At 46.8% G+C, this 21,060-nt stretch overlaps 1 long non-coding RNA gene across 2 annotated transcripts in view; it reads left to right on the forward strand.

Annotated features, from left to right (window-relative positions):
• The window catches only part of LOC144142280 (uncharacterized), a 102,520-nt gene that overhangs the window by 5,951 nt on the left and 75,509 nt on the right, over positions 1-21,060 (forward strand). For both annotated transcript variants that reach the window (XR_013316935.1, XR_013316934.1), the window contains exons 2-3: positions 14,715-14,863; positions 14,936-15,009. This is a non-coding gene — a long non-coding RNA (uncharacterized LOC144142280). The remainder of the gene's footprint in view (positions 1-14,714; positions 14,864-14,935; positions 15,010-21,060) is intronic.

Genomic DNA, 21,060 nt, shown 5'->3' on the forward strand with positions numbered 1-21,060 from the left:
GACAGAACTCCTTAACTGGTCTTGTACCGGAGAAGGGAATAATTTGCACGTCAACGCACATGTTTGGTGAACACAGCAGAGTGAAGCAAGCGTTTCTGATGATGTCAACTAGAGGACAGACTTTCTATGACCGATTGGCTTTCTTATCTCCATCGGCAACACCGAGACACACAAACACACACACACGCACGCACGCACACACACACACACCGCAACACACACAACACAAAACACACAACACAAAACAAAAAACAAACATATGACCGACACACAACACCGCACCCACGAACACACACATACACTAAACACACACAACACAACACCACGCAACACACACGTACACAAAACACACACAACACAACGCAACACACACGTACACAAAACACACGCAAAACACAACGTACATAACACACGCTACACAACAAACAGAACACAGACACAATACACCCCCCCACATCCACACACACGCACACCATCTATGATATCATGTTTTATGGGTTTTTCGAGAACTTAGTCCCAGCGTGCAATATTGCACATCTGATAACTTTTACCATTTAACGTCATAGCAAATAAACAATGACGAGAATTATCTGTGCATACTACGAAATTCAAACATTTAGAAAAATGTACTCGTTTTCGCTACGTAATGTCTGAGGTTTATGTGGGATGTAGCGTAAAACAGCTGCATTATTTCAACCAAGCGGTACAGAAACGTTGATAGGCGAAATGCACGTACAAAAGGCGCATGCGCAGCTGTCACGATACATTGTTGGTCTTTTCATATTACCGCATCTTAACACGCTGCGGCTGTAATTGGTAAAAGGTTCGGGCGAAGTAGGGCCCAGATTATTCGGTTTGGCGATAAGAACGCCGAGGAGTTGTCGTTTACACAGATATACCATGGTTGGGCGCGTAAGATCATGTATCTCTACTCCACGCCGTTGGCGATGGCCAGCTGCCAGAATTTGACGGTTACGAAACAAACACGAGCACAAACGCAAAAAACAGCTGAAGAGCGAGTACACACATATGCCTAGAACCCACCTAGTTGTATGTCATCGAGCAGTTCTGGCCCCGATTCGGAGTGCCCAACGGGGCTTGGAGATTCTCCCAGCCGCAGTCAGTCGTCCGTTCCTCCAATTCAACGGTTGGATTGCCTCGGGGCTCAGCTCTAAAATGTTATTAAAGTAATTATCAAGCACTATCCTGTACCACATGCGTCGTTCAATAATTCAACAAGGCCGAAAGCGGGATGTCTGCTCTGCACATGGCACTCAACAAGACATTGGAGCACCGCTGGGACATGCGTTACAGATGTTCTCAAGGCGGTCGCTTTTAACGTGCTCAAGGCGGTAGACATAACGGCCCATGAAGATGCGTGGTTTTTCCTCGGTCGTACATGTTCAAGAAGACTAGCTTAAAATTCCGCTGACTTTCCCGAGAAGCGAATTGGCGTCCACAAGTCTGGCAAGAAATTCAGATAACTTTCTCCTGGGTCATGCCACCTGCTCTTTTCCTCTTGCACTACTAGTGTAAGTTGCGCTATTTTTTCAGAAAAGCTTTCTAGCTCTACTATCCAACGGTTCTTTCGTGGCGAGAGGAAAAACAAACTCTCAACACGGCAGAGGCGTAGGGGGGTACAGGAGAACGGAGGGTTCTCGTCACGGAGCAGACTGTAGATGGCGCGGCGAATTTACCCAGCCTTCATTGTGCGGAAATGCCTGATGGCTGGCGGTGGCGTCGGCGGTACGGCATTGTCGCCTGCTTTTGCGAGTGCCCCGCACGGGGCACCTGGAGCAATCTTGGTGACGGTATTGGCGATACCAAGGACCCCGAGCCCCCATACTCTTGCTGTAATCTACCATGGCTACGAGTTGTAAGATGAAGGGCAGAAAACCCAAACGGTGGCCGTCGGACGCCACGTCAAGCTGCGGCGGATGGGCTCCCTGTCTGTTACCAGGCAGAGAGTTCAGGGACCTCTTCAGCTATCAGGGTAAGGCTAATGTAGAAAGGATCCCCGTCTTCTGCTTTTATACTATGCCATATGGTATTTTCAACCCCCCACCCCCAAAACGTGATCGGTCCCGGAAAAGGGGCCACACGGAAGTATGTTTTCCCCATTGTCAGCGGTAACCTTTCCTGAACCAGATGATTTTTCTCGATTTCTAGTGATAGAATCCCTCAACCGAACTCACCCTCTTGCATCTCAGTCAGTGTTCTTGATTGCAAAATGTCTTAAAGCCATAATAAGAAAATCCTATAGGTGCAAAAAACAAAGGTCTGGTCACCTCCTCATCGAAATAAATGACAAGCAGCAGTCCAAAAAGCTTCTAGCTCAGACTTGACTGGCTGACCTAGACATCAGGGTCACACCCCATTGGAGCCTCAACAGCTGGCAGGGGGTGATATCCGAGCCAGATCTCCTGAACGAAACGGTTGTGGATTTCCTTGCTGGCTTGAAGAATCAGGGCGTCACTGCCGTGAGGCGCATCACCATTCGCAGAGACGACAAGGAGATTCCCACCGAGCACGTCATCTCTGACCTTTGACCGCTCAGTTCCCCCACAACATATCAATGGAGGTTTTATCTGTGCTCCACATCTCCCTACATAGCGCACACGTGGCACTGTTTTAAGTGCAGCTGTTCGGGCACGGTACGAACACCAGCCGTGGCCGAACGACGAGTGCAAAATGCGCGGCGCGCGATCATCCCAGCGACAACTGCCCATCCGACACCCTCACTTGTGTGAACTGCGGCGTGTCGCCTGCAGCGTACTCCCGCAAGTGTGAAAAATTCCAACAAGAAGGAAATATAATTAACATCAAGGTCATGGAGAATATCACCTTCCCAGAGGCGCGGAAGAGGTTCGCCCCTTTCCCCCTGGGGAGGTACGCCGACGCAGCTCGCCGGGGGCGGAGCAGCATGTGGTGTCCACAGGGACCCAGTTGAGCGAGGCTGACCTGGTATCGCCCCCACCGCCCCGCTTGGTTGCCTCACGCAGCCCAACCCGGCACAACGCCGCTTGCTGAGACAGGACCGGTAGTGGTGCAAACCAATTCTTTCGGGACCGGTGCCGCTCCGGTCTCTACCTCCCCGTCCTCCAGTGCGTTGGAGGTTGCCGAGGGGATGGACAACACGGGCCCTGAGCTGGCTCCCGCCGCCACCCCACCACGCGTGCCACCTCTGGTGCTCTGGACGCCCTCGGCGGTGGCAGCTCAAACGAAAGGGGGCCAAGTCCGGGGGGTCCCGGTCCGACAAGCACCCCTCGGGTATCCTATGACGAGATGTATGTCCACCCGTTCCTGCCTGCAACGCAGCGCAAGGAACAGCCACCGACTTCCAAGCCTACAGAAAGGCCAAAAAAGCCCAATCCCAGAGTAACAGCCCCGTAAGACGACACATGAACACACACACAAACACATCCCAGTCATTTTTATATGTAAATAATGGGAACAGAAAACATCATCCAATGAAACTGAAGAGGCCTTCTTAAAAATCTTGACGATGTATATGAGATGCTGCATGCCAATCAGCCAAGTATCATGTGTCTCCGAGAAACTCACCTCAATTCCAAACAGACAAATTTCTTAAATAGGTGCATGGCATTCAGAAAGGACAGGAATGGCTACACCCACTCTTCCGGCGGTGTGCCCAATGTCGCCCAGAAATCATTAGCATTCCACCCGCTCTCTTTAAAAACTGTCCTTCAGGCTGTAGAGATGCGCACGATAATATTCAATAGGTTGATAACGGTATGCTCCATTTACATCTCTCTTGATTTTGCACTTCTGAGCTCAGATTTCGAGGCACTGGTTGACCAGCTGCACGAACCATACATCCTAACAGGCGACCGTAATGCGGACAACTCACTTTGGGGCTCCTCCAGAACGCATGGCCGAGGTCGCCGGATAGAGAAGTTCCTTACATCCTCCGGAGCTTGCCTTTTCAACAAAAAACAGCCTACATACCATAACTTAGGACACAATACACACTCACATCTTGAGTTGGCTATTGGCGCCGCAGTTCTCTTTCCATGTCTTGAGTAGACTGGCACGGACACATATGGTAGGGACCATTTCCCCACTTCAATAACATATATGGGTACAGGCTCAAGCAGTCAATGTTTCCATAAAAGGTTTAATGAATCAAAAGCAAACTGGAGCACATTCACAAAAACATCTCAACTACACCACACATCCAAAAAACACCTACACGAGGAAGGAGCCGCCCAGCTCATCACGGCGCACAATCTTGACGCCGCCGAAAAGTCCATTCCCCAGGCCTCAAGTGCGTCCCGAAAAACCAAGGAGGCCCTGGCGGAATGAGGACAGCAGGCGGGCGCGAGAGGCCCAGAACAAAGCGTGGGGTATCCTTCGCCGGTACCCCACGTCACATAATATCATTTCGTTTAAGCGGGCAAATGCCTTTTGAAAGTGTGTGCGTCTTGAGTCAAAAAGGGAGAGTTAGCGCGCTTTCCTTACTTCCATCAACTCATACACACTCACAAGGTATGGATAAGAATACGTAAACCTAAAGGACAATTTACACATAGCCTGCCCTTGGTTAGTACAACCCTTGGTTAGTACAACAGGGGACACACTCGAAGACTAGGCTAACACACTCGCACAACACTTCGAACACGTGTCCAGCTCTGCACACTACACAAACACTTTTATGACACAAAACATCCTGTGAGAAGAATTCCCTGCGGGATAGTAAGAATCCGACTGCTTCTTATAACACCCTCTTCTCACTTCAAGAGGTGAAGATATTACTGAGTAGTTGTAAATCTTCAGCTCCAGGCGCAGACATCAATACATATGCTATGATACAACATTTACACGCGCACACACTTGAAACACTGCTTCACCTCTACAACAAAATATTTCTTTCGGGGCGCCTTCCAGGGTCTTTGAGGTAGGGCATCGTAGTTGCTTTTCTGAAAGAGGGAAAGGCTCTGTCTTCCCCTGCTAGTTATCATCCCATCGCCATAACAAGCTGCCTGTGCAAGCTAATCGAGAAGATGATCAATAGGAGACTTGTGTACTTTCTAGAGTACAATGGTCCTCTCTAAAGCTGCCATGCTGGCTTCTGGGCAGGGCGATTTACAAATGATCAACTTGTATCGTAGAGGCTTACATTATGGATGCAAACATACACAAGCAATACTGCATGACAGTATTTTTTGTATTGAAAAGGCATATGATACGGCATGGCGCTACGGCATTCTTAGAGACCTAACATTTTTTGGTATTTCAGGTAAAACACGGAACACTCTTTCTAGTTGCATGTATACACAAACATTCCGTGTCAGAGTTGGCTCGGCACTATCAAATGTTCACGTGAAGGAGAATGGCGTGCCTCAAGGGGGTGTTTTGAGCTGCCTATTGTTTATCGTCAGATGAACTCAGTGCGAAAGGCACTTCCGCCCTCTATTTCTTTCCTCGTTTATGTCAATGACGTTCAAATATCGTTGAAATTATGTACAATCTCCATATGTGAACGTCAGGTCCAGCTTGTGTAAACACGCTTTCTCGCTGGGCTGACGAAAATGGTTTCAGACTTAATCCTGCGCAACGTACCTGTGTTGTATTCTAAAAAAGGCGCGGCATTCTGCCAGATCCTGACAATAAACTCAATGGCGATTGAATCCCAGTTAGAAAGGAACACAAGTTTGTGGTTGTGGTGTTTGACGAAAAAATCACCTTCATCCCTCACATAAAACGACTCAAACAAAAGTGCCTTAAAACGATGAATATTCTAAAAGACCTGTCTCACCATTCAAACGGTGCTGACAAATAACTTCTTTACCTTTATGTCGTGTTGGTAGAGTCACGGTTGGACTACGGAAGTGTTGTTTATGGGTCAGCCACGAAAACAGCACTAAAAATGCTCGACCCAGTGCTTCACTTGAGGCTTCCCCTGTCTTGTGGCGCATCCAATACTAGTCCTGTTCACAGTCTTTTTGCAGAGTGCAACTCATGGTGCTTAGCTTACCAGCGAACCCATGTTGACCTTCTATATGCCTCCAAAATATCATTTTTTTTATTTATTTATTTGTACAATCAAGGCCGAGAGGCATTTCAGAGGGTAGTGGGTTACAAGGTTTATACACAAAGCTAGAAAGCAGCAACACAAGTAGTAAGCAACTAAGTACAAACATAGATGGGCCCTATTCATACAATGTTAGTTAGTGCTGCACGAAACTGATGGTTGTCTTCGATTGCGAAGATCAGTGCGGGAAGGCTTTTCTAATCTTGTGACGTCCGAGGAATAAATGACTGAAAGAAGGCGTTGCTGTTACATGACATTGTTCTTACTTTGTGTCGGTGGTCAATACGAGAAGAAATATATGAAGGAGGAGTAATTAAGTCACTGCATAGGGGCTAATTATGGTAGTAAATTTTGTGAAAGAGACAGAGACGAAAGTGTCTGCGGAGTGAAGTTAGAGTAGGTAATTGAAGCAAGTTTTTCATAGACGTGGCACTTGCCGCACGGGTGAAATTACTGAGAATAAAACGTGCTGCGTTGTTCTGCAGGAGCTGAAGTGATGTCACCAGATAGTCATGGCTCGGGTCCCAAATGGATGATGCATATTCGAGTTTAGAACGAACCAATGATTTGTACAAAATTTTTTTTAAAGAGGTAGGTGCAGAAAAGAAGTTGCGGCGTCGGCGAATGTAGCCAAGCATGCGATCAGCATTATTAATAACGGTAATAATATGAAGCCACCAGGTAAGATCAATTGTGATGTGAATTCTCAGGTATCGGTACGACGTTATAGGTTCAAGAAGAGTGTTGTTAAGATAATAAGAAGCATATGAAAGGGCTGTTCTTGAAATGCGTAACACTTTGCACTTAGTAGTATCAAGGTCTATTAACCATTGCTCACACCAGTTAGGAATTGTATGATGTCCGATTGCAGTGCCGTAACGTCGTTATCGTTGTTAATTTCTCGAAAAATAACAAAGCCATCTGCAAACAAGTGAATATCAGAGAGAACACAGCTAGGTAGATTATTACTGTATATCAAAAACGAAATTGGTCCCAAGACAGAGCCCTGGGGAACACCGGAATGGGCAGAACTGGGTGAATATTCGTAGTTATTGGCTCTGACGAACTGGAAACGATTAGAAAGGAAATATTCAATCCATGCATATAACTTAGGATCTAGATTTAACTTGCTTAGTTTGTAAAGGAGAAGTTTGTGAGACACTTTGTCAAAAGCCTTCGAGAAGTCGAGGAAATACAATCAGCGACTGAGCGGCGATCTAAAATTAAGTGTAGCTTGTGTGTTAATGACAGCAATTGCGTCTCGCACAAGAACGTTTTGCGAAAACCATGTTGCGCGGGTAAGAATAAAGAGTAAATACAAAAAATTTGACCAAATGGAAAAAATTACATGTTCAAGAATTTTGCATGGAATACTTGTTAGTGATATGGGTCGGAAATTGTTAGGCGTGTGTTTGTTACCGAACTTATGGAGTGGCACCACCTTCCCGACTTCCCAGTCCGCAGGCAGGATGCTCGTATCGAGGGTCTGCTGGAATATTTTACACAAAATAATAGAGGAATACACAGCAGTACTTTTGAAGAACTTCGTATTAATAAGGACAACACCGGGGGTCGATGACGGTTTCAATGACTGGACTATTTTACTTACACCACGTGGGTCTGTAACAATGGGGTCCATGGAGAGATAATTACAGTTCTGAAGTTCAGGTAGTGAGGAGTTAGAAGAAACAACAAATTTCTGGCAAAAAACTGCATTGAGTAGGGAAGAACATTCTCTACTGGGTAAGATGGAACCATCTGGCCCAGTCAATGTAATACTATTCGTTTTAGAAGGAGTGATCACACGCCAGAATTTTTTAGGGTCGTTAATAAGCATAGAATGAAGGGTGTGCCGAATAAAGTGTGATTTGGCAAGTTTTACTGCTGCAATATATGCTTTGTTGGCGGCTTCTGTATGCGTTCTATTGGTAATCACTCGGGGATTTTTTAGCCAGATGATAGCAGCGCTTTTTTCAAATAGATAGCCTGTTTAACTGCTTGTTGTACCAAGGCGCCTCCGGGTTTGAATTTATAGTGCGCCGAGGGAAGTATTTATTATTCAGTTCGTGAAACCTATTTTTAAATAGGTTCCAGTTTTCTTGAACGGTACCCGTATCGAAATGCAAGAAGAAAATGTCCAAAAAGCAAGCTAGTTTATTGATAATAGTTTCAAAGTCAGCTCCTGAGTAGTCACAAATTTGCTTAGTCAAAATCGTAGCCTTACTTAGTGGAACGTATATATTAAACGAAAAGAGCGAGTGGTAGCTCAGACCGGGTAAGTATGAAATCGGGGAAGTCAAATTATTGTTTGTAGTTAATATCAAATCCAGTATGTTAGTGGTCTCTTGCGTGGTTCTAGTCGATTCAGAAACGAGCTGGTAAAAGGAAAATAATGTACAAAGATTCAGAAATTCAGTTGTTTGAGATGAAGGTGGTTTGGATGCGGGGTTGTCCAAAGACAAATAAATATGGGGGAAGTTAAAATCACCCATAAAGGAATATAGTAGCAGTGGGGTGTCGTGTTGAAACAATATTGAGGGCATCGTGTATTTCAGAGACAAACGTTGGGGGATATGAAGGTGGACGGTAATAAACGCCAATAACACATTTCCGGTGCCCAATGTCAACGCAAGACCATGCAGACTCTAAATCAGTATGAATGTGACTTTAGTGAGATCAATAAGACGTTTTGACACCAAGTACTACGCCACCGCCTTGACGCAAGGGGCGATCGCAGCGATAGATGTTAAAACAAGACATGTCGAAGATTTCACTATCATGAATATGTGTGTGCAACCATGTTTCAGTGAGTTCTACAATGTCTGCGCTAACGGTGTTAATGGCATAGTTAAGGAATCTCAGTTTGCTTGTTACACTGCGAGTGTTTGCTAGAATTACGGAGACACCTGGCAGCGGTGCACCAGCTCCCCTCCATGTTCCTAGCTGGTCGGGCTGCCGGGTGAAGCAGACGCACTCGCCAAAAGCGGTGCTGCGGACGCGGTCTTGGAAAGTGGCGCAGTAGGTGGCGCCCGTTTTATTTCTTTTACGCTGTCAGACGCGGTATCTTTTACGCTGTCAGACGCGGTATCGTACATGAAGCACCGGTCATCTATTATTAGTTTGTTATAGCGCAACTGGAATTGGGGAGAGTGTGATTGGCCTTTGCCGAATTCTAGAAGTTTCTTTCTAGTTACGGCTCAGTAGTCTTCCGATACCGCAATGTTTTTAGTTTTTAAAACAGCGCGGTCGGAAAGAACCGCTTCCTTTATCTTTGAGCTGCGAAATTTAATGATCACAGTAGGAGATTTGAAGCTGGAAAAGGTACCTAAGCGGTGAACGCGATCAACATCGTTTCCAGTAATGTATTTTCTGTCGCAATTGATAGCGCAGCGAGCGTCTTCTCCTGTGTGTGTTGGCACGATTCCCACGAGTCCGGGATGCCATGAACGAGCAGGTTATTTCTCCTTGACCTGTCCTCTGGACCGTCCAGGCGAGATTTGAAGACGTCCTTCTGCGACATAAAGCGCTCTGCAGCGTCGCTGACAGCCGCCAGGTCATCACTCATCTGCTCTATGACTTCCGATTTTGATTCTAAGCATTCAAGACGACCAAAAATATCAACCAGTTTTGTTTCTATTGCCTGCTGGACAGACTTGAATTCTCTGATATCTGTTTGAAGATCCGCTTGCCCTTTAGCTAATGTGATTTTCTGTTCGTTAATGTCTTTGAGTATCTGAAGCATTGTGTTCCTTTGCTCGAGTTTGCATCCGGAGGTTCGTCGCGAGCTTCGGATTGGTTTCAGGTATGAGGACCAGGTTTAGTCTCTATGTCGCCTGACAGAAGCAGCAACAGCGCGACATGAACCCAATCGAGCAATGTTTCACAAAGCACTTGTGGGCATGGGAGTAGTATCAAAAGCGATTGCTAGATCGCTGTGCGAAAAGTGAGAATAAATTCCGCACCTGCGGGGCGTAGAGAAGAATTTTCAGCATGGTTTTACGAATGCTGCTCCCATGCCCACTAAAGGCAAGTGTGCTGCGTGGCTTGTTTATATCCGTGCGCCACAGTGCTGCCGCCGTCACTTTGGTCGTGTTCCGGGTGAGTGTCGAATTGCTTAGTCGAAGGTTGATACCTTCGCAGCCACAATTGTAGATATCCAGAACGTCATCACCAGTTGACGCTTGAAAGGCCTGCCCAGGATCAGTGCGCGTAAGTCGAAATGGCGAGACGAAAAAGACGGTCAGAAAAACCTGCGGGGCGTAGAGAAGAATTTTCGGCATGGTTTCACGAATGCTGCTCCCATGCACATCAGTGGATAACCATTCCTTTAAACCAGTTTTTAAGGATATATCCAAAGCTCAACTCTTTTAAAACCGTCCATCAATTTTTGTTTTCTTCTCGCAGAGAGTGAAGGACGAGATGACTATTCATGAGGTCTCCTCCTTCGACACATTCAAATCACCTCACGCTGATCTTGTAGCACCATGGCATCTTCGTGCTGTGTCGTGTGACTTGTCTTTCGTACAGTACAATAGAAACAGGACACCAAAAACTGCGATTTCGCAGCATTTCGTGTATCTGCAGGACAAATACAGGGCTGCGGAGTTTTTCAGTGATACCTCTAAAACGTTCACTGCAGTGTCTTGTGCTGCACATGGACCCAACTTTGAATCAAGTAGAACAATGAATGTAAATACTAGTATTTTCGCGGCGGAAGCATATGGCATTTTTCTTTGTTGAGGTCACATAGTTGAACATAATATTCCTAAATCCATCATTTACACAGATTTGTTACGTGTCGTCCGTGTATTGTCACCAGGAAAGTCATCGAAAAACCATGTCGTTAACCTTGTCTTCAAATCACTTATGATAGCTTATTCGTCAAACCTGGGGGTGACTGTGTGTTGGCTACCAGGCTACTGTGGCAGTGGCGGAAATGAACTGGCGGATGAAATGGCCGCCAATGCTACACTCCGAAACACCGTAAACATAACACTACCTTACACAGACCTCAAGCCACACATAAGACAGCAACTCCGAAAAACTTGGCAAGCCGATTGGAGCAAACAGACAGACAACAAACTACACGTAATAAAACCACACTTGGGACAATACACCACTGACTCACACAACAGGCACATTGAAGTTACCTTAGCTAGATTACGGATAGGCAATACACATGCAACGCACTCGAACCTGGTCACGGGATCTTCAAGACCCTTTTGTAGCAGGTGTCGGGAGGACGTATCCGTAGTTCACATTCTCATTCAATGCAAGGCACTCGACATAAAATGACACAAACACTTCAGAGAACTCTACAGACAACATATTCCCCTACACCCATCGCTGTTTCTGGGTGACGATGCCATGGTTTCTGTGAAACGCGTGTTTAAGTATTTGTCAGACGTTATTTTGGTTTAAAAAATTAAAAAAATTGCTTCAATACATGCTGCGAACGTGCTTGAAAAGCAAAGCTGTAAACTAAACCCCGAACACTTGCCCATGCAACTCCACTTGAATTAACAAACGTGGCTCTACAAAGAGTAAAACCAGACATTCTGCAAGCCGTCACCCGGAATTCGCGGGGGTGGCGTGCCGATCACACCAGAAGCTTCGGCCATGGCCAGGCTAGAGCGGCGGACGCAGCCACTGTAACCCGACCGTGAGTCGGAAGAAAGAAAATGGGTAGGAGCGTCTTTCGTAGGGCAAAACATCGCAACCTAGCCATCTTAGCCTAGCCCCAGGCTACCTAGGCTAGGCCACCTAGCCTAGCCCCAACCTAGCCACCTAGCATAGCTTGGGGCTACAGCGCGTCGTGACACAAGCACTGACACCGAAAAAAATCAGCAAGTGTGCTTTGCGGTTCCTCGTTATACTGATTTAAACTAGTTAGTTTAGTAAGTTTGAGAATTGCTAGAAAGCTAAGGGAACTTTTATAACAGCAGTTCATCAGAACCAGGGGCTAGTTGCGCCTTTTTTAGACCTCCTAAACCACAACCGAATTCGCATTAGCCAATTCAGGAAACGGATTCCTATTCGTCGCATCCCGTTTGCAAAGGGTGGCGTTTATCTAGCGGCCACATGTCTGTATGCGGTTTCCACATTTTATTTTCCCGCCCTGCAAACCGATCCTTATCGTATGTTTGCCGTACGACCACTTACATACGTCAGGTGCGGGTTACCCTTGAGGTGATCTCGAACAAGTTAATCAAACTTTGCGACGCATGTCTCAATGAACGCGAAGCTGCGCCAAAACAGGGCCGAAAAACCGCCGCTAAAGAATACGAGAAAGCCGACCCCCTGACACAGCTGCCGGGAAGCAGGCACTTGCCCGCGGGAACGCTGGGTATAATATTTGCCCCGCCATCTACACTGTGTTCTGCTGCGTTGAATGAATGAAACCAGGTTAATCAACATTTTATTGTGTCGAAGGCACTGGGTGCAAAGGAAGACGGTTTCATCACAGAGGGAAAGTTTAGGGCTCCCTCCGTTTAATTACCGGACCTTTAGGAGGCAGCTAATTGGGGTCCGCTTGAATCTTGTGGCTGTTGCGGAGCCGATCACCAACCTGTGGTGCCGCCTGGTGTTGAAGGAACAAAAAGAGTGCTCGCCAGATCTCGGTGACTCGAACCGGAGGCTTGTGATCCGCACATGGCCATGTCCGCAGAGAAGAAGGCCAGGGTCCCCGTTTTATGGTGGTGAGGGCACGAAGCCTAGCTGCAATGTAGGGGGGCATTCCACACACAGGTGATAGAGATAAGCACGGCAGTTGCACGAGGAGCAGGTGCCCGGTACGGGTGGGGGTTATCAACCCTGTGAAAACGGCTCAGCACAAAAATGAGTAAGGGGTGTACTGTCTGAATTCTCCGAAGCAGGTCAGACTTTCGTCGTGTGAATACTTTAAAAGGGAGCGGTGGTAACGAGAGTGGATTGCCAATTGCTGTGAGGTAGGCAGCATCTTGTTGTTTGGTGAAATGCTTGTCTGCCATCGGACCTGCTAGCTCGCGTGTGGTAGCTAGGAGAGAAAAAAGAGTATCGGAGGCTTTGGCAAGCGCGGTATCAATATGAGCGCGCTCTAATCTATGATCGTTCTCGTTACCGGGCATAGGACAATGCGCGGGTGTTTAGGGGATGGTAACATCGTGGCCATGTTCACGGAGTAGCCACGCCTGGTGCCGGATCCTCTTCAGTACATGATCTGTGTACATCACATTAACGCATGCTGAATGAGCAGCCTCAGAATCACTGCACAAACGATGGTGAGCTGTGTCAGTTTCAGATGAAGTTTCGATAAATCAAATAGTCACTTCGCCAAGTCAGTTCACTTGACTTCATCACTTCAAATAATCTACCATTCAGAGTTTTTGTCCCCTCACGTAACGAAAGACCAGTTGGCTGGTAGAGCTAGAGAGCTTTGCTTTAAAAGCAGTTGCCAGTCGAGGGGCCAGTCGGGCATCGGGTGTTCCAATATACATGAGGGATTACGTTAGCAACGACAGTCAGACGCGCACGCTCAAAAAGGGGGACCAAGACGTCAACTGCGGCTACATATGAGCCGTAATTAAGAGGGATGGTATCGCCATTTACACGATCTACATAGCGCCAAACACACCTAAGACAGACATGGAACGTTTCAAGCGAACGCACTGTGCCTTGACTAAAAATGACGACGCTGCGCTCATGATCGCCGTCGGTGACTTTAACGTTGACGTAACAAAACCGTAAAACCTGTGGTTCATGGATTTCGTCCTCAAAGACTTCAAACTCTTGTGCAACACCGATACCAAAAACGTACTACCATTCATTACACGGGCATTGACCTAAACTTCCTAAATAATAGGACTTCGGTGAAAACGCAACATTTGAGCGTGTATCACACCAATCATATGGCCGTTCTGAACGTCGTGCTGAAGTGAAACTACAAAGAACGTGTTACAGGTACAGTATAACGAGTGATTTAAGCAAGTGGGCCTACGTGACGGTGGTAGATGGTGTATAAACGTTCGCTGCTTACCAGCTCCTCATCATTGAGTGGAGCGCACTTTTTGGTTCGTTTACATCCTCCCTGCGTAGATAACAGTCCAAAACCCCAGTCTATAAAAGTGGAAGACATGCATCCTGAGCACCAAATATATAGCAAGCATGTGAAGCGCTGGTCGAACCAGGCTCGGCCCCCACGTGTGCATTTCGGCTACGAGGGGCTGCTTTACAGGAAGAAGTGTTTCAAGTATCTCCCGCTACATCAATGCGCTTTCTCAGCTTTTGACAAATTAAAGTTACTTTCCACCTTCGCTACTTTTTCTTCATCGCAAGCCACAGAAAAGAACAAGCAGTGCTAATAAGATTGCAGGTCGGCTTCAAAAATGCTGACGGTGCCGGCACCTTAAAATGGCGGCGCGAAGTGAGGCAAACAATCATAATGGGGTATTGAAGTTTTGACAAGCGCGCCGGCCGTTTCTGAAAACGTTAGGCAGATATTAAACACAAACTATATCTACGTGTTCCTGATATATGTAACACCATAAAAAAATTCTCTGTGGTTTTGGGAATGTTTTTTGGTTTCAACAAATCACTGCTTGTATAATACTTCATTACTTGAGGATACGTGAAAGATTCCGTGCTTTCGGTACACATTGTTGTTTAATGTTTTTTTTTTCAGTTTATGAACGCTTCATATATTTGGACTGTTAAAGTCGGTACAAGAGATCCCACTAAACGATCCACCATTATTTGCACAGTAGATCACCCAGAATGTGTAACCGTCCATGAAATTGTTTTCCTCAGCAACTATACTCGAAAAGGCGTTCGGTAAGCTGAAAAACAAGCACGTGTTGCGTACGTTAGACTAATTTGTGAAATATTATTCTAATGGTTTTTTAGACAATCAAAAGAGGTTCGGGGACAATTTCTTGACCCAAAACAAGGACCAAGATCGATGCTTCTGAGGGATCCAGGTAATGTAACAGGCTTATATTTAGACGTTTATACGCTAGAACGACCGTTGGAGTTTTAAATAGCACAACTATGCAAGCCTTCCCGAACGGGGCACCTTGAGCAATTTTGGTGACGGTATTGACGAAACCACGGACCCCGAGCCCCCAACAATAAGCTGGATCCAACTGTGGCGATTTGTTTTAAGGTGAAGGGTTGAAACCTCAAATGGTGGCTGTCGGAGCCCAGGTCAAGCTCCGGCGGGGGGGGGAGCTTGACTGTCTGTCCCTGTCTGTTTACCAGGCAGGGAGCTTCGGGACCTCTTCAGCTACCAGGGTAAGGGTAACGAAGAACGTATTACTGTCCCCTGCTTCTATACTATGCCATATGGTATTTTCAAACTGTTCCCACTCATCCCAAAACGTGATCGGTCACGGAAAAGGGGCACACCAACGTATCATTTCCTCCTTTGTCTTAGGTCTCTATTCCAAAGCTCGATTTTTTTTCTCGAGCTTTTTGCTAATAGAATCCCAGGATAAATCAAAACCCATCAATTCCCAGCCTGCCTTTCTCATTTCAAAGTTTTTTGAAAGCCTTGTTGGCAAATCGTACAAGGCTAAAGCTTCCAACAGGAGAAGTCTTAAATCAAGTCCTAAACAAACAACAATCGTTAACCTCCTGAGGCAAAAGCGCTTGGTTGATGTTGACAACAAGATCACGCCCCAACGCAGTCTCAATAGCTGCCAGGGTGTGATCTTTGATTGAGATTTTAGAAATGAGACTGAGCAGATCTGTTCGAGGGCCTTTGCGATCAGGGCGTGACAGCCGCGCGGTTAATTGCGATACGCCGAAACGACTAGTAAATACCTACTGAACACATAATCTTGACGTTTGACCGCTCAAAATTTCCTGAGCCCGGTCCAAACCTATATCCGGTGCGACCCTACGTGCCAAACCCTCGTCGCTGCTTAAAGTGTCAGCGGTTTCGCCATAGCACAACCTTTTGCCATGGTAAACCGACGTGCGAGAAATGGGCAGGACACGATCACCTAACCGACAACTGCGAATCCGAGAACTTCACCTGTGCGAACTGGCTGGGACCACTCGCTGCCTGTTCTAGGAGCTATGAAAAAAGCAAACAAAAAAAAACAGATCATTGCCTTAAAAGCCACCGAGAACGCCTTCCCAGAGGCGCGAAAGAGGTTCGCCTCTTTCCCCCTGGAGAGGTACGCCGACGCGGCTCGCCTGGGAGTGGAACCCCGTCTGGTTTCGGCGGGGACCCAGTACCGCAAGTCGGACTTGACCCCGACCCCGCCCCCCCACTCTTGGGTTGCATGCGGCAGCCCAACCCGTCACCACACCGCCTGATCAGTCAGAAGTGGCTGTGGTGGCATCCACGTCCGTTGCGGCTGCCGCTGCTCCCAGGGTTTCCTCTACACCGGCCCGAAGCACACGTGAGAGCTCGGAGGAAATGTAGAAAGAGGAAACAGCGGCAGTTCCAACCCCCGCCACACCGCCTAAGCCACCCGGGCGCTCCTGACGCCCTGGACGGCAGCGGCCACAACGAAGGCCACCGCAAAGGGTTCCAAGCCCGAGGGGTCCGGGACTGCGGGTACCCCTTCCAAATCTTATGAGGAGATAGATGTAGGACCTTTCCTGTCTGTTTCGCAGCGGAAGGAGCGGGTGTCTTCATTTAAATCTCCTTATCAGGTAAAAAAATCCTACCAAGACTGGAAGCCTCGAAAGTCCTTACGTAAATTGGCACACGCAGGTAGCTCTAACACATCTCAATGAGAGGAGAAAAAGTTGTTTAGTGGAGCTGCAGAGGCCTTATGAATATTCTTGACGACGTGTATGAGATTCTGCATGCTAATCAGCCAAGTTTAAAGTCTGTTGAATAAACACATTTAAATTCCACTCAACAAAATTTCCTAAATAGCTATATGGTGTTCAGAAAGGATAGGGTTGGCTACACACTCTGCGGGCGGTGTAGCCATAATAGCCCGGAAATCCTTAGCATGCCACCCTATCACTCTGCACACCGTCCTTGAGGCTCCAGCAATACGCACAATAATTTTTAATAGGTTGATAACGCTATGCTCCGTTTACATTCGTCCTCATTTTGCACTATTGAGCTCTGTCTTCAAGACGCTGGTCCACCAGCTGCTCGAGCCATACATCGTAACAGCGACCTTAATGCGTACAACTCTCTTTGGGGCTCTGCTCGCAGGGATGTCCCGAGGTCGCCTGATAAAGAAATTCCTTACATCATCAGGAGCATGCCTCTTCAACAAACATAACCCCACATACGTTATTATAGGACTCAAAACACTCTCATATCTTGACTTGCCTATTGGCTCTGCAGTTCTCTTTCCTCTTCTCGAGTGGGGTGTGGGCACTGACCCATTAGATAGTGACCACTTCCCCACCTCAATAACTCATATAGGTAAAGAACCATGCAGTCCTGATTCTCCAAACAGGTTCAATGAAGCAATAGGTAAATGGAATACATTTAAACAGAAATCCAAACTACACCACACATTCATTGGACACCTACACGTTGAAGACGCTACCTAATTCCTCACGGAGCACATCCTCGACGCCGAAAAAAGTCCATTTCCCACGCCTCTGGTGCCCCGCGCAACCAGAGGAGGCCGTTGTGGAAAGAAGACTGTAGGCGGGCGTGAGAGGCCCAGAACAAGGCGGGAGGTATCCTTCGTCGGTACCCCACTGTCGGGTAACCTTTTTCGTTCAAACGACCAAGGCGATCGGGAAACGGGCGCACCGTGAGGCAACACGAGAGAGTTGGTGCACTTTCCTTACATCCATTTAGTTATACACAGACACTCACAAGGTATGGACAAGATTGCACAAACTTAAAGTTCAACATACACACAGCCTACCCCTGGTTAGCACAACAGGGGACACAATTGAAGACCAGGCTAACACACTTGAACAACACTTCGAACACGTGTCCAGTTCAGAACACCACACAAACACTTTAATTAAGTACAAAACATCTGCAGAGAAAAAGCCCCTACATGACAAACACCAATCAAAAACTTCTTACAACTCTGAATTCACACTCTATGAGTTGAGGGCTTCTCTGAGCATGTGCAAACCTTCAGCTCCAGGCGCAGATAAGATTACATACACCATAATACAACACTTACACCCAGACACTCTTGACACAGTCTTACACATATAGAATAAAATATGGCTCTCGGGGCACATTCCACGCTCTTGGAGGGAGGCCATAGTAAAGGCTTTTCTTAAGGAAGGGAAGTACCATTCCTGCCCTGCCAGTTGTCGTCCCATTGCCCATACAAGCTGCCTGTGTACGTTCTTCGAGAAGATGATAAACAGGATACGTGTGTACTTCTTAGAGTACAATGGTCTTCTCGAGAGCTCCCAGGCAGGCTACAGGGCGGGGCGATCTACCAACGATCAACTCGGTTGCATTAGACATTTATATCAAAGAAGCTTTCCTCGAGAAGTAGTGCTGTATGGCAGTATTCTTTGCTCTGCAAAAGGCGTATGATACTGCTTAGGGGTATGGTATCCTTATGATTTGAAGTGATTTGGCATCTCGGGTAGCATGATGAGCACCCTTGCTGTTACTTTTCTGAAAGAACATTGCGCTTGCAAGTGGAACTGCACTGTGTAGGGTTCATGTGAAGGAAAATGGCGTGTCACAAGGTGAGTTTTGAGCTCCACCATTTTGTTTTGTGAAAATAAATTTTCTTAGGAAGGCGCTGCCACCATCAATTTCTTTTGCAGTCTATGTAGACGATGTTCAGCTCACCTTTAAATACTAAAACTTGTCTGTCTGTGAGCAACAAGGCCATCTTGTTTTTAACAAGCTAGCCGGCTGGGAAGATAGCAATGGTTTTAAATTTAATCTATGAAGGTGCATTGTGTGTTGCTTTCAAGGAGGCGTGGCATTCGGCCGGATCAAGACATTCAGCTGGACGGTGTCTTGATTTCTGTAAAAAAAAACGAAGTTTTAACGTACTACCTTTGACGAAAAGCTCACATTTTCCCCCCAGATAAAACGACTAAAACATAAATGCTTGTAATCAATGAATATCCTGATGGTTCTCTCGCACATTTTTTTTGATGCTGACAAACAACTTCTTTTGCGTGTTTTTACCATCTTAATAGGATCACGGTTTGACTATGGTAGTGTAGGCGGCCGAATGAAGTGGTTAGGCCTAGCCCACATATATTCACAATTGCGTGGGTACGACAACATGGGCCCGAGAATCGGAGAACGCCCGTGGAGTGCGGCCGAGCAGCACGGAAGCCATGATGTTCTGTCTCGCGTGGATCGTCGGGCATTCTCGAGGCTACGCGCTGCTTACGATAGAGGCAGCGGCCAATGATTGTGATGGTGGGCGCTTGCAGTCGATGGTGAAGTGGCCGCTACAGTAGCGTTGTTTATGGGTCAGCCACTAAAACATCCCCAAGAATTCTGGACCACGTGCTTCATCAAGGGCTCCGCTTGTCGTGTGGTGCCTTACGGGCATGTCCAGTCGAAAGTTTGTATGTAGAGTGCAACAAATAGAACCTACAAAGTTAGTGAACGTACAGAGATCTCATTTATGCTTTTAAAACTTCATTTATGCGTGACCATCCTTTTAGATCAGTGTTTTATGATACCTCCGTGACTGAACTCCTGCTAACTCGACCATCGTTATCTGCGCGCTTCTTTTACCGAGCTAGAGAGGAAGCGTCACAGGTTGCTGTCTCCTTTTTAAATACAATGCAAACATATCTAAGAGATTTTATAGCACCATCGCATCTCCTCCCTGTATCATGCGACATATCTTTCACACATGGAGATAAAAACCGTACTCCTAGATTATCAATTCTGCAGCACCTCTTGTATTTGCAGCAGAGGTACCAGTGTTCTGAATTTTATACGGATGCCTGTAAAACTGCCAACTCTGTATCTTGCTCTGCTCATGAACCTGGTCTTAATGTCACAAAAACTCTGAATAGTAATACTAGTATCTTTACGGCAGAGGCTTGTGGTGTATGTCTTGATGTTAATCATATACTTCAAGCCACATCCCACCATCCATTCCCTCGGTGTTGTGCGCGCAATGTCATGAACAAATTCATCAAAAAACCACGTTGTCAATTTGATAGTCAAGGGTATTATGTCTGATATGTCCACAAATTTGAACTGGTCCTTTGCTGGGTCCCTGGCCATTGTGGTATAGCTGTGAAAAAAGCCGCGGGTTGAATGGCTGCTGCTGCTACACTATTAAATATAGCTGACATAACTACGTTGCCCTATACCGACGTGAAGCCACACATCAGACAACTTCGCATCAGACACATCAGACACATCAGACAACTTCCCCACTTCTGGGTCTATACCAGTGGTCATGACGTGCAAATTCTAGAGGTGGATACGTGCACAGAATACGCAAGATTGTTTTGGTCGGTCTAAGAGCACTGCAGTAGCCGCTTTTTCTCCCCCAGCCCCGGCGCGGGCCTGTCTTTACGTAGCGCTGCCCGCAAGAGCCCGACTATAATATTCATGGCGAGGCTCGGGTCCGACCTGTGCCCGATAATAATCTACGTTACAAACCCGGCCCCTTCCGCCACCCCTTTACTTTAAGCGCGAGCGCGGCCCGCGCCCCGGCCGAGCCCTGAATGAAATTGGCTCGAACTCGCCCCGAACCCGACCCGATACCACAAAAAACATTGAGCGTCAGCATTGTTACATGGTGTGTAAAACTGCGCTCTCCGGGAAACACCAATATATTTCGCATACACCAGCCGACCCATGCCCCAGGAAACGAAAGGGAAGAAAAGGGATTCAAGCTCCTCTCAGTCTTTTAGCGGTTAGACAAATCATTCTTAAAAAACAAATGCTAGCTGTTGTGGTCCAGAGCTCGAGGCTCAATGCGATTGAGTCATGTTGCCAGCGAACACAACCAAACAGTTTCGACTACAAAGATCATGGTAGAATATTAATATATTCTTATTTCGTGTGAATCTTGAACCAACGCATTGTGTATTGTAGTGTATAAACGTTTTTGTTTACCGGGCAACGTGCT

Source organism: Haemaphysalis longicornis, unplaced genomic scaffold (genome assembly GCF_048455015.1).
Source record: "Haemaphysalis longicornis isolate Haplotype H1 unplaced genomic scaffold, Haemaphysalis longicornis Haplotype H1 scaffold_6, whole genome shotgun sequence".
NCBI classification, from domain to species: Eukaryota; Metazoa; Arthropoda; class Arachnida; order Ixodida; family Ixodidae; genus Haemaphysalis; species Haemaphysalis longicornis.